The following is a 12,960-nucleotide window of genomic DNA, read 5'->3' as shown; positions in this document are numbered from 1 at the left end:
TAGAATCCCCATGTACATTTCCAGGGCTGGAATCCCCATGTACATTCCCAGGGTTGGAATCCCCATGTACAGTCCCAGGGCTGGAATCCCCATGTACAGTCCCAGGATTAGAATCCCCATGTACAGTCCCAGGGTTAGAATCCCTATATACAGTCCCAGGTTTAGAATCCCCATGTACAGTCCCAGGGTTGGAATCCCCATGTACAGTCCCAGGGTCAGAATCCCCATGTAGAGTCGCAAGGGTAGAATCCCCATGTACAGTCCCAGGGTTGGAATCCCCATGTACAGTCCCATGGTTGGAATCCCCATGTACAGTTCCAGGGTGACAATCCCCATGTACAGTCCCATGGTTGGAATCCCCATGTACAGTCCCAGGGTTAGAATCCCCATGTACAGTCCCAGGGTTAGAATCCCCATGTACAGTCCCAGGGTTGGAATCCCCATGTACAGTCCCAGGGTCAGAATCCCCATGTAGAGTCGCAAGGGTAGAATCCCCATGTACAGTCCCAGGGTAGGAATCCCCATGTACAGTCCCAGGGTTGTATCCCCAGTTACAGGCCCAAGGTTAGGATCCCCATGTACAGTCCCAAGGTTAGAATCCCCATTTCACGTCACAGGGTTAGAATCCCCATGTACAGTCTCAGGGTTGAACTCCCCATGTACAGTCCCAGGACGGGAAAGCACATGTACAGTCCCAGAGTTGGAATCCCCATGTACAGTCCCAGGTTTAGAATCCCCGTGTCCAGTCCCAGAGTTTGCATCGCCATGTACAGTCCCAGGGTGGGAATCTGCATGCACGGTCCCAGGGTTGGAATCCCCATGTACAATCCCAGGGTTAGAAACCCCACCTACAGTCCCAGGGTTAGAATCCCCATATACATTCCCAGGGTTGCAATCCCCATGTACAGTTCCAGTGTTCCAATCCCCTGTACCGTCCCAGGGTTCGAATCCCCATGTGCAGTCCCAGGGTTGGAATCCCCATGTGCAGTCCCAAGGTTGGAATCCCCATGTACAGTCCCAGGGTTAGAATCCCCATGTACAGTTCCTGGGTTGGAATCCCCATGTACAGTCCCAGGGCTGGAAGCCCCATGTACAATCCCAGGGCTGGAATCCCCATGTACAGTCCCAGGTTTGGAATCCCCATGTACAGTCCCAGTGTTGGAATCCCCATGTACAGTCCCAGTGTTGGAATCCCCATGTACAGTCCCAGGGTCAGAGTCCCCATGTACAGTCAAAGGTTGGAATCCCCATGTACAGTCCCAGCGTTGGAATCCCCATGTACAGTCCCAAGGTTAGAATCCCCATGTACAGTCCCAGGGCTGGAATCCCCATGTACAGTCCCAAGATTAGAATCCCCATGTACTGTCGCAGGGTTGGAATCCCCGTGTACAGTCCCAGGGTTGGAATCCCCATGTACAGTCCCAGGGTTGGAATCCCCATTTACAGGCCCAAGGTTAGGTTCCCCATGTACAGACCCAAGGTTAGAATCCCCATGTACAGTCCCAGAGTTGGAATCCCCATGTACAGTCCCAGGGTTAGAATTCCCATGTGCAGTCCCAAGGTTAGAATCCCCATGTACAGTCCCAGGGTTGGAATCCCCATGTACAGTCCCAGGGCTGGAATCCCCATGTACAGTCCCAGGTTTGGAATCCCCATGTACAGTCCCAGTGTTGGAATCCCCATGTACAGTCCCAGAGTTGGAATCCCCATGTACAGTCCCAGGGTTGGGCTCCCAATGTACAGACCCAGTGTTGGAATCCCCATGTACAGTCCCACGGTTAGAATCCCCATGTACTGTCCCAGAGTTAGAATCCCCATGTATAGTCCCAGTGTTGGGATCCCCATGTACAGTCCCAAGGTTAGAATCCCCATGTACTTTCCCAGGGTTGGAATCCCCATTTACAGTCCCAGGGTTGGAATCCCCAGTTACAGGCCCAAGGTTAGGATCCCCATGTACAGTCCCAAGGTTAGAATCCCTATGTCGCGTCCCAGGGTTAGAATCCCCATGTACAGTCTCTGGGTTAGATTTCCCATGTGCAGTCTCAGGGTTGGACTCCCCATGTACAGTCCCAGGGCTGGAATCCCCATGTACAGTCCCAGATTTGGAATCCCCATGTGCAGTCCCAGGGCTAGAATCCCCATGTACTGCACCAGAGTTTGAATCCCCATTGACAGTCCCAGGGTTGGAATCCCCATGTTCAGTCGCAGGGTTGGAATCCCCAATTACAGTCCCAGGGTTGGAATCCCCATGTACAGGCCCAGGGTTAGAATCCCGATGTACAGTGCCAGGGTTGGAATCCCCATGTACAGTCCCAGGGCTAGAATCCCCATGTACAGTCCCAGAGTTTGAATCCTCATGTACAGTCCCAGGGTTGGAATCCCCATGTACAGTCCCAGGGTTGAAATCCCCTTGTACAGTCCCAGGGTTGAAATCCCCTTGTACAGTCCCAGTGTTGGAATCCCCATGTACATTCCCAGGGCTGGATTCCCCATGTACAGTTTCAGGGCTGGAATTCCCATGTACAGTCCCATGGTTAGAATCCCCATGTACAGTCCCAGGGTTGGAATCCCCATGTACAGTCCCATGGTTGGAATCCCCATGTACAGTTCCAGGGTTAGAATCCCCATATACAGTCCCAGGGTTGGAATCCCCATGTACAGTCCCAGGGTTAGAATCCCCATGTACAGTCTCAGGGTTACAAACCCCATGTACAGTCCCAGGTTTAGAATCCGCATGTACAGTCCCAGGGTTGGTATCCCCATGTACAGTCCCAGGGTTAGAATCCCCATGTACAGTTCCAGGGTTACAATCCCCATGTACAGTCCCAGGGTTGGAATCCCCATGTACAGTCCCAGGGTTAGAATCCCCATGTACAGTCCCAGGGTTGGAATCCCTATGTACAGTCCCAGGTTTAGAATCCCCATGTACAGTCCCAGGGTTGGAATCCCCATGTACAGTCCCAGGGTCAGAATCCCCATGCAGAGTCACAAGGGTAGAATCCCCATGTACAGTCCCAGGGTTGGAATCCCCATGTACAGTCCCAGGGTTGTATCCCCAGTTACAGGCCCAAGGTTAGGATCCCCATGTACAGTCCCAAGGTTAGAATCCCCATGTCGCGTCCCAGGGTTAGAATCCCCATGTACAGTCTCAGGGTTGAACTCCCCATGTACAGTCCCAGGGCGGGAAAGCCCATGTACAGTCCCAGAGTTGGAATCCCCATGTACAGTCCCAGGGTTAGAATCCCCGTGTACAGTCCCAGAGTTTGCATCGCCATGTACAGTCCCAGGGTGGGAATCTGCATGTACGGTCCCAGGGTTGGAATCCCCATGTACAATCCCAGGGTTAGAAACCCCACCTAGAGTCCCAGGGTTAGAATCCCCATATACATTCCCAGGGTTGGAATCCCCATGTACAGTCCCAGTGTTGGAATCCCCATGTACAGTCCCAGTGTTGGAATCCCCATGTACAGTCCCAGGTTCAGAGTCCCCATGTACAGTCACAGGGTTGGAATCCCCATGTACAGTCCCAGCGTTGGAATCCCCATGTACAGTCCCAAGGTTAGAATCCCCATGTACAGTCCCAGGGTTAGAATCCCCATGTACAGTCCCAAGATTAGAATCCCCATGTACTGTCGCAGGGTTGGAATCCCCATGTACAGTCCCAGGGTTGGAATCCCCATGTACAGTCCCATGGTTGGAATCCCCATTTACAGGCCCAAGGTTAGGATCCCCATGTACAGACCCAAGGTTAGAATCCCCATGTACAGTCCCAGAGTTGGAATCCCCATGTACAGTCCCAGGGTTAGAATTCCCATGTACAGTCCCAAGGTTAGAATCCCCATGTACAGTCCCAGGGTTGGAATCCCCATGTACAGTCCCAGGGCTGGAATCCCCATGTACAGTCCCAGGTTTGGAATCCCCATGTACAGTCCCAGTGTTGGAATCCCCATGTACAGTCCCAGAGTTGGAATCCCCATGTACAGTCCCAGGGTTGGGCTCCCAATGTACAGACCCAGTGTTGGAATCCCCATGTACAGTCCCACGGTTAGAATCCCATGTACTGTCCCAGAGTTAGAATCCCCATGTATAGTCCCAGTGTTGGTATCCCCATGTACAGTCCCAAGGTTAGAATCCCCATGTACTTTCCCAGGGTTGGAATCCCCATTTCCAGTCCCAGGGTAGGAATCCCCAGTTACAGGCCCAAGGTTAGAATCCCCATGTGCAGTCCCAGGGCTAGAATCCCCATGTACTGCCCCAGAGTTTGAATCCCCATTTACAGTCCCAGGGTTGGAATCCCCATGTTCAGTCGCAGGGTTGGAATCCCCAATTACAGTCCCAGGGTTGGAATCCTCATGTACAGGCCCAGGGTTAGAATCCCGATGTACAGTGCCAGGGTTGGAATCCCCATGTACAGTCCCAGTGTTGGAATCCCCATGTACGGTCCCAGGGCTAGAATCCCCATGTACAGTCCCAGAGTTTGAATCCTCATGTACAGTCCCAGGGTTGGCATCCCCATGTACAGTCCCAGGGTTGAAATCCCCTTGTACAGTCCCAGGGTTGAAATCCCCTTGTACAGTCCCAGTGTTGGAATCCCCAAGTATAGTCCCAGGGTAGGAACCCCCATGCACAGTCCCAGGGCTGGAATCCCCATGTACAGTCCCAGAGTTGGAATCCCCATATACGGTCAGAGGGTTGGAATCCCCATGTACATTCCCAGGTCTGGAATCCCCATGTACAGTCCCGGGGTTAGAATCCCCATGTACAGTCCCAGGGTTAGAATCCCCATGTACAGTCCCAGGTTTAGAATCCCCATGTACAGTCCCAGGGTTGGAATCCCCATGTACAGTCCCAGGGTCAGAATCCCCATGTAGAGTCGCAAGGGTAGAATCCCCATGTCCAGTCCCAGGGTTGGAATCCCCATGTACAGTCCCAGGGTTGTATCCCCAGTTACAGGCCCAAGGTTAGGATCCCCATGTCGCGTCCCAGGGTTAGAATCCCCATGTACAGTCTCAGGGTTGAACTCCCCATGTACAGTCCCAGGGCGGGAAAGCCCATGTACAGTCCCAGAGTTGGAATCCCCATGTACAGTCCCAGGGTTAGAATCCCCGTGTACAGTCCCAGAGTTTGCATCGCCATGTACAGTCCCAGGGTTGGAATCTGCATGTACGGTCCCAGGGTTGGAATCCCCATGTACAGTTCCAGTGTTACAATCCCCTGTACCGTCCCAGGGTTGGAATCCCCATGTGCAGTCCCAAGGTTGGAATCCCCATGTACAGTCCCAGGGTTGAAATCCCCATGTACAGTCCAGTGTTGGACTCCCCATGTACATTCCCAGGGCTGGAATTCCCATGTACAGTCCCAAGGCTGGAATCCGCATTTACAATCCCAGGGTTAGAAACCCCATGTATAGTCCCAGTGTTGGAATCCCTATGTACAGTCCCAGTGTTGGAATCCCCATGTACAGTCACAGGGTTGGAATCCCCATGTACAGTCCCAGGGTTAGAATCCCCATGTACAGTCCCAAGATTAGAATCCCCATGTATTGTCGCAGGGTTGGAATCCCCATGTACAGTCCCAGGGTTGGAATCCCCATGTACAGTCCCAGGGTTGGAATCCCGATTTACAGGCCCAAGGTTAGGATCCCCATGTACAGTCCCAAGGTTAGAATCCCCATGTACAGTGCCAGAGTTGGAATCCCCATGTACAGTCCCAGGGTTAGAATTCCCATGTACAGTCACAAGGTTAGAATCCCCATGTATAGTCCCAGGGCTAGAATCCCCATGTACAGTCCCAGGGTTGGAATCTCCATGCACAGATCCAGGGTTGGAATCTCCATGTACAGTTCCAGGGTTAAAACCCCATCTGCAGTCCCAGGGTTAGAATCGCCATGTACAGTCCCAGGTTTAGAATCCCCATGTACAGCCCCAGGGCTGGAATCCCGATGTCCAGTCCCAGGGCTGGAATCCCGATGTACAGTCCCAGGTTTGGAATCCCCATCTACAGTCCCTGTATTGGAATCCCCATGTACAGTCCCAGAGTTGGAATCCCCATGTACAGCCCCAGGTTCAGAATCCCCATGTACAGTCCCAGGGTTGGAATCCCCATCTACAGTCCCAGGGTTAGAATCGCCATGTACAGTCCCAGGTTTAGAATCCCCATGTACAGCCCCAGGGTCAGAATCCCCATGTACAGTCACAGGGTTGGAATCCCCATGTACAGTCCCAGGGTTGGAATCCCCATGTACAGTCCCAGCGTTGGAATCCCCATGTACAGTCCCAAGGTTAGAATCGCCATGTACAGTCCCAAGGTTAGAATCCCCATGTACAGTCCCACGGTTAGAATCCCCATGTACAGTCCATGGTTTGGAATCCCCATTTACAGGCCCAAGGTTAGGATCCCCATGTACCGTCCCCGGGTTGGAATCCCCATGTACAGTCCCAGGGTTAGAATCCCCATGTACAGTCCCAGGATTAGAATCCCCATGTCCAGTCCCAGGGTTGGAATCCCCATGTACAGTCCCAGGGTTGGAATCCCCATGTACAGTCCCAGGGCTAGAATCCCCATGTACATTTCCAGGGCTGGAATCCCCATGTACATTCCCAGGGTTGGAATCCCCATGTACAGTCCCAGGGCTGGAATCCCCATGTACAGTCCCAGGATTAGAATCCCCATGTACAGTCCCAGGGTTAGAATCCCTATATACAGTCCCAGGTTTAGAATCCACATGTACAGTCCCAGGGTTGGAATCCCCATGTACAGTCCCAGGGTCAGAATCCCCATGTAGAGTCGCAAGGGTAGAATCCCCATGTACAGTCCCAGGGTTGGAATCCCCATGTACAGTCCCATGGTTGGAATCCCCATGTACAGTTCCAGGGTGACAATCCCCATGTACAGTCCCAGGGTTGGAATCCCCATGTACAGTCCCAGGGTTAGAATCCCCATGTACAGTCCCAGGGTTAGAATCCCCATGTACAGTCCCAGGGTTGGAATCCCCATGTACAGTCCCAGGGTCAGAATCCCCATGTAGAGTCGCAAGGGTAGAATCCCCATGTACAGTCCCAGGGTTGGAATCCCCATGTACAGTCCCAGGGTTGTATCCCCAGTTACAGGCCCAAGGTTAGGATCCCCATGTACAGTCCCAAGGTTAGAATCCCCATGTCACGTCACAGGGTTAGAATCCCCATGTACAGTCTCAGGGTTGAACTCCCCATGTACAGTCCCAGGACGGGAAAGCACATGTACAGTCCCAGAGTTGGAATCCCCATGTACAGTCCCAGGTTTAGAATCCCCGTGTCCAGTCCCAGAGTTTGCATCGCCATGTACAGTCCCAGGGTGGGAATCTGCATGCACGGTCCCAGGGTTGGAATCCCCATGTACAATCCCAGGGTTAGAAACCCCACCTACAGTCCCAGGGTTAGAACCCCATATACATTCCCAGGGTTGCAATCCCCATGTACAGTTCCAGTGTTCCAATCCCCTGTACCGTCCCAGGGTTCGAATCCCCATGTGCAGTCCCAGGGTTGGAATCCCCATGTGCAGTCCCAAGGTTGGAATCCCCATGTACAGTCCCAGGGTTAGAATCCCCATGTACAGTTCCTGGGTTGGAATCCCCATGTACAGTCCCAGGGCTGGAAGCCCCATGTACAATCCCAGGGCTGGAATCCCCATGTACAGTCCCAGGTTTGGAATCCCCATGTACAGTCCCAGTGTTGGAATCCCCATGTACAGTCCCAGTGTTGGAATCCCCATGTACAGTCCCAGGGTTGGCATCCCCATGTACAGTCCCAGGGTTGAAATCCCCTTGTACAGTCCCAGGGTTGAAATCCCCTTGTACAGTCCCAGTGTTGGAATCCCCAAGTATAGTCCCAGGGTAGGAACCCCCATGCACAGTCCCAGGGCTGGAATCCCCATGTACAGTCCCAGAGTTGGAATCCCCATATACAGTCAGAGGGTTGGAATCCCCATGTACATTCCCAGGTCTGGAATCCCCATGTACAGTCCCGGGGTTAGAATCCCCATGTACAGTCCCAGGGTTAGAATCCCCATGTACAGTCCCAGGTTTAGAATCCCCATGTACAGTCCCAGGGTTGGAATCCCCATGTACAGTCCCAGGGTCAGAATCCCCATGTAGAGTCGCAAGGGTAGAATCCCCATGTCCAGTCCCAGGGTTGGAATCCCCAGTTACAGGCCCAAGGTTAGGATCCCCATGTACAGTCCCAAGGTTAGGATCCCCATGTCGCGTCCCAGGGTTAGAATCCCCTGTACCGTCCCAGGGTTGGAATCCCCATGTACAGTCCCAGGGTCAGAGTCCCCATGTACAGTCACAGGGTTGGAATCCCCATGTACAGTCCCAGCGTTGGAATCCCCATGTACAGTCCCAAGGTTAGAATCCCCATGTACAGTCCCAGGGTTAGAATCCCCATGTACAGTCCCAAGATTAGAATCCCCATGTACTGTCGCAGGGTTGGAATCCCCATGTACAGTCCCAGGGTTGGAATCCCCATGTACAGTCCCAGGGTTGGAATCCCCATTTACAGGCCCAAGGTTAGGATCCCCATGTACAGACCCAAGGTTAGAATCCCCATGTACAGTCCCAGAGTTGGAATCCCCATGTACAGTCCCAGGGTTAGAATTCCCATGTACAGTCCCAAGGATAGAATCCCCATGTACAGTCCCAGGGTTGGAATCCCCATGTACAGTCCCAGGGCTGGAATCCCCATGTACAGTCCCAGGTTTGGAATCCCCATGTACAGTCCCACTGTTGGAATCCCCATGTACAGTCCCAGAGTTGGAATCCCCATGTACAGTCCCAGGGTTGGAATCCCCATGTACAGTCCCAGGGCTGGAATCCCCATGTACAGTCCCAGGTTTGGAATCCCCATGTACAGTCCCAGTGTTGGAATCCCCATGTACAGTCCCAGAGTTGGAATCCCCATGTACAGTCCCAGGGTTGGGCTCCCAATGTACAGACCCAGTGTTGGAATCCCCATGTACAGTCCCACGGTTAGAATCCCCATGTGCTGTCCCAGAGTTAGAATCCCCATGTATAGTCCCAGTGTTGGTATCCCCATGTGCAGTCCCAGCGTTGGAATCCCCATGTACAGTCCCAAGGTTAGAATCCCCATGTACTTTCCCAGGGTTGGAATCCCCATTTACAGTCCCAGGGTTGGCATCCCCATGTACAGTCCCAAGGTTAGGATCCCCATGTACAGTCCCAAGGTTAGAATCCCCATGTACTTTCCCAGGGTTGGAATCCCCATTTACAGTCCCAGGGTTGGAATCCCCAGTTACAGGCCCAAGGTTAGGATCCCCATGTACAGTCCCAAGGTTAGAATCCCCATGTACAGTCCCAAGGTTAGAATCCCCATGTACAGTCTCTGGGTTAGATTTCCCATGTGCAGTCTCAGGGTTGGACTCCCCATGTACAGTCCCAGGGCTGGAATCCCCATGTACAGTCCCAGATTTGGAATCCCCATGTGCAGTCCCAGGGCTAGAATCCCCATGTACTGCCCCAGAGTTTGAATCCCCATTTACAGTCCCAGGGTTGGAATCCCCATGTTCAGTCGCAGGGTTGGAATCCCCAATTACAGTCCCAGGGTTGGAATCCCCATGTACAGGCCCAGGGTTGAAATCCCCTTGTACAGTCCCAGTGTTGGAATCCCCAAGTAAAGTCCCAGGGTAGGAACCCCCATGTACAGTCCCAGGGTTGGAATCCCCATGGACAGTCCCAGAGTTGGAATCCCCATATACAGTCAGTGGGTTGGAATCCCCATGTACATTCCCAGGTCTGGAATCCCCATGTACATTCCCAGGGCTGGATTTCCCATGTATGTTTCAGGGCTGGAATTCCCATGTACAGTCCCATGGTTAGAATCCCCATGGACAGTCCCAGGGTTAGAATCCCCATGTACAGTCCCAGGTTTAGAATCCCCATGTACAGTCCCAGGGTTGGAATCCCCATGTACAGTCCCAGGGTTGTATCCCCAGTTACAGGCCCAAGGTTAGGATCCCCATGTACAGTCCCAAGGTTAGAATCCCCATGTCACGTCCCAGGGTTAGAATCCCCATGTACAGTTCCAGTGTTACAATCCCTGTACCGTCCCAGGGTTGGAATCCCCATGTGCAGTCCCAAGGTTGGAATCCCCATGTACAGTCCCAGGGTTGAAATCCCCATGTACAGTCCAGGGTTGGACTCCCCATGTACATTCCCAGGGCTGGAAGTCCCATGTACAGTCCCAAGGCTGGAATCCCCATTTACAATCCCAGGGTTAGAAACCCCATGTACAGTCCCAGTGTTGGAATCCCCATGTACAGTCCCAGTGTTGGAATCCCCATGTACAGTCCCAGGGTTGGAATCCCCATGTACAGTCCCAGGGTTAGAATCCCCATGTACAGTCCCAAGATTAGAATCCCCATGTACAGTCCCAGAGTTGGAATCCCCATGTACAGTCCCAGGGTTAGAATTCCCATGTACAGTCACAAGGTTAGAATCCCCATGTACCGTCCCAGGGCTAGAATCCCCATGTACAGTCCCAGGGTTGGAATCTCCATGCACAGTTCCAGGGTTGGAATCTCCATGTACAGTTCCAGGTTTGGAATCTCCATGTACAATCCCAGGGTTAGAAACCCCATCTGCAGTCCCTGGGTTAGAATCCCCATGTACTGTCCCAGGGTTGGAATCCACATGTACAGTCCCAGGGCTGGAATCCCCATGTACAGTCCCAGGGCTGGAATCCCGATTTACAGTCCCAGGTTTGGAATCCCCATCTACAGTCCCTGTATTGGAATCCCCATGTACAGTCCCCGAGTTGGAATCCCCATGTACAGCCCCAGGTTCAGAATCCCCATGTACAGTCCCAGGGTTAGAATCCATATGTACAGTCACAAGGTTAGAATGAATATGTACAGTCCCAAGGTTAGAATCCCCATCTACAGTCCCAGTGTTGGAATCCCCATGTACGGTCCCAGGGCTAGAATCCCCATGTACAGTCCCAGAGTTTGAATCGCCATGTACAGTCCCAGGGTTGGAATCCGCATGTACAGTCCCAGGGTTGGAATCCGCATGTACAGTCCCAGGGCTGGAATCCCCATGTACAGTCCCAGATTTGGAATCCCCATGTGCAGTCCCAGGGCTAGAATCCCCATGTACTGCCCCAGAGTTTGAATCCCCATTTACAGTCCCACGGTTGGAATCCCCAATTACAGTCCCAGGGTTGGAATCCCCATGTACAGGCCCAGGGTTAGAATCCTGATGTACAGTCCCAGGGTTGAAATCCCCTTGTACAGTCCCAGGGTTGGAATCCCCATGTACAGTTCCAGTGTTGGAATCCCCATGTATAGTCCCAGGGTAGGAACCCCCATGTACAGTCCCAGGGTTGGAATCCCCATGTACAGTCCCAGAGTTGGAATCCCCATATACAGTCAGAGGGTTGGAATCCCCATGTACATTCCCAGGTCTGGAATCCCCATGTACATTCCCAGGGCTGGATTCCCCATGTACAGTTTCAGGGCTGGAATTCCCATGTACAGTCCCATGGTTAGAATCCCCATGTACAGTCCTAGGGTTGGAATCCCCATGTACAGTCCCATGGTTGGAATCCCCATGTACAGTTCCAGTGTTACAATCCCCATGTACAGTCCCAGGGTTGGAATCCCCATGTACAGTCCCAGGGTTAGAATCCCCATGTACAGTCCCAGGGTTAGAATCCCTATATACAGTCCCAGGTTTAGAATCCACATGTACAGTCCCAGGGTTGGAATCCCCATGTACAGTCCCAGGGTCAGAATCCCCATCTAGAGTCGCAAGGGTAGAATCCCCATGTACAGTCCCAGGGTTGGAATCCCCATGTACAGTCCCATGGTTGGAATCCCCATGTACAGTTCCAGGGTTACAATCCCCATCTACAGTCCCAGGGTTGGAATCCCCATGTACAGTCCCAGGGTTAGAATCCCCATGTACATTCCCAGGGTTAGAATCCCTATGTACAGTCCCAGGTTTAGAATCCCCATGTACAGTCCCAGGGTTGGAATCCCCATGTACAGTCCCAGGGTCAGAATCCCCATGTAGAGTCGCAAGGGTAGAATCCCCATGTACAGTCCCAGGGTTGGAATCCCCATGTACAGTCCCAGGGTTAGAATTCCCATGTACAGTCTCAGGGTTGAACTCCCCATGTACAGTCCCAGGGCGGGAAAGCCCATGTACAGTCCCAGAGTTGGAATCCCCATGTACAGTCCCAGGGTTAGAATCCCCGTGTACAGTCCCAGAGTTTGCATCGCCATGTACAGTCCCAGGGTGGGAATCTGCATGTACGGTCCCATTGTTGGAATCCCCATGTACAATCCCAGGGTTAGAAACCCCACCTACAGTCCCAGGGTTAGAATCCCCATATACATTCCCAGGGTTGGAATCCCCATGTGCAGTTCCAGTGTTACAATCCCCTGTACCGTCCCAGGGTTGGAATCCCCATGTGCAGTCCCAGGGTTGGAATCCCCATGTGCAGTCCCAAGGTTGGAATCCCCATGTACAGTCCCAGGGTTAGAATCCCCATGTACAGTTCCTGGGTTGGAATCCCCATGTACAGTCCCCGGGCTGGAATCCCCATGTACAATCCCAGGGCTGGAATCCCCATGTACAGTCCCAAGTTTGGAATCCCCATGTACAGTCCCAGTGTTGGAATCCCCATGTACAGTCCCAGTGTTGGAATCCCCATGTACAGTCCCAGGGTCAGAGTCCCCATGTACAGTCACAGGGTTGGAATCCCCATGTACAGTCCCAGCGTTGGAATCCCCACGTACAGTCCCAAGGTTAGAATCCCCATGTACAGTCCCAGGGTTAGAATCCCCATGTACAGTCCCAAGATTAGAATCCCCATGTATTGTCGCAGGGTTGGAATCCCCATGTACAGTCCCAGGGTTGGAATCCCCATGTACAGTCCCAGGGTTGGAATCCCCATTTACAGG

General features: G+C 52.8%; 1 protein-coding gene across 1 annotated transcript in view; it reads left to right on the top strand.

Annotated features, from left to right (window-relative positions):
- Positions 1 to 12,960, top strand: part of LOC147119715 (uncharacterized) — a 197,857-nt gene that overhangs the window by 114,184 nt on the left and 70,713 nt on the right. The window lies entirely within an intron of this gene.

Source organism: Somniosus microcephalus, chromosome 4, assembly GCF_052327205.1.
Source record: "Somniosus microcephalus isolate GS21.2 chromosome 4, FLI_Smic_1.0, whole genome shotgun sequence".
In the NCBI taxonomy this organism is placed as follows: Eukaryota; Metazoa; Chordata; class Chondrichthyes; order Squaliformes; family Somniosidae; genus Somniosus; species Somniosus microcephalus.
The sequence above is the reverse complement of the archived record's forward strand: the minus strand, read 5'-3'. Positions and strand labels throughout refer to the sequence as shown.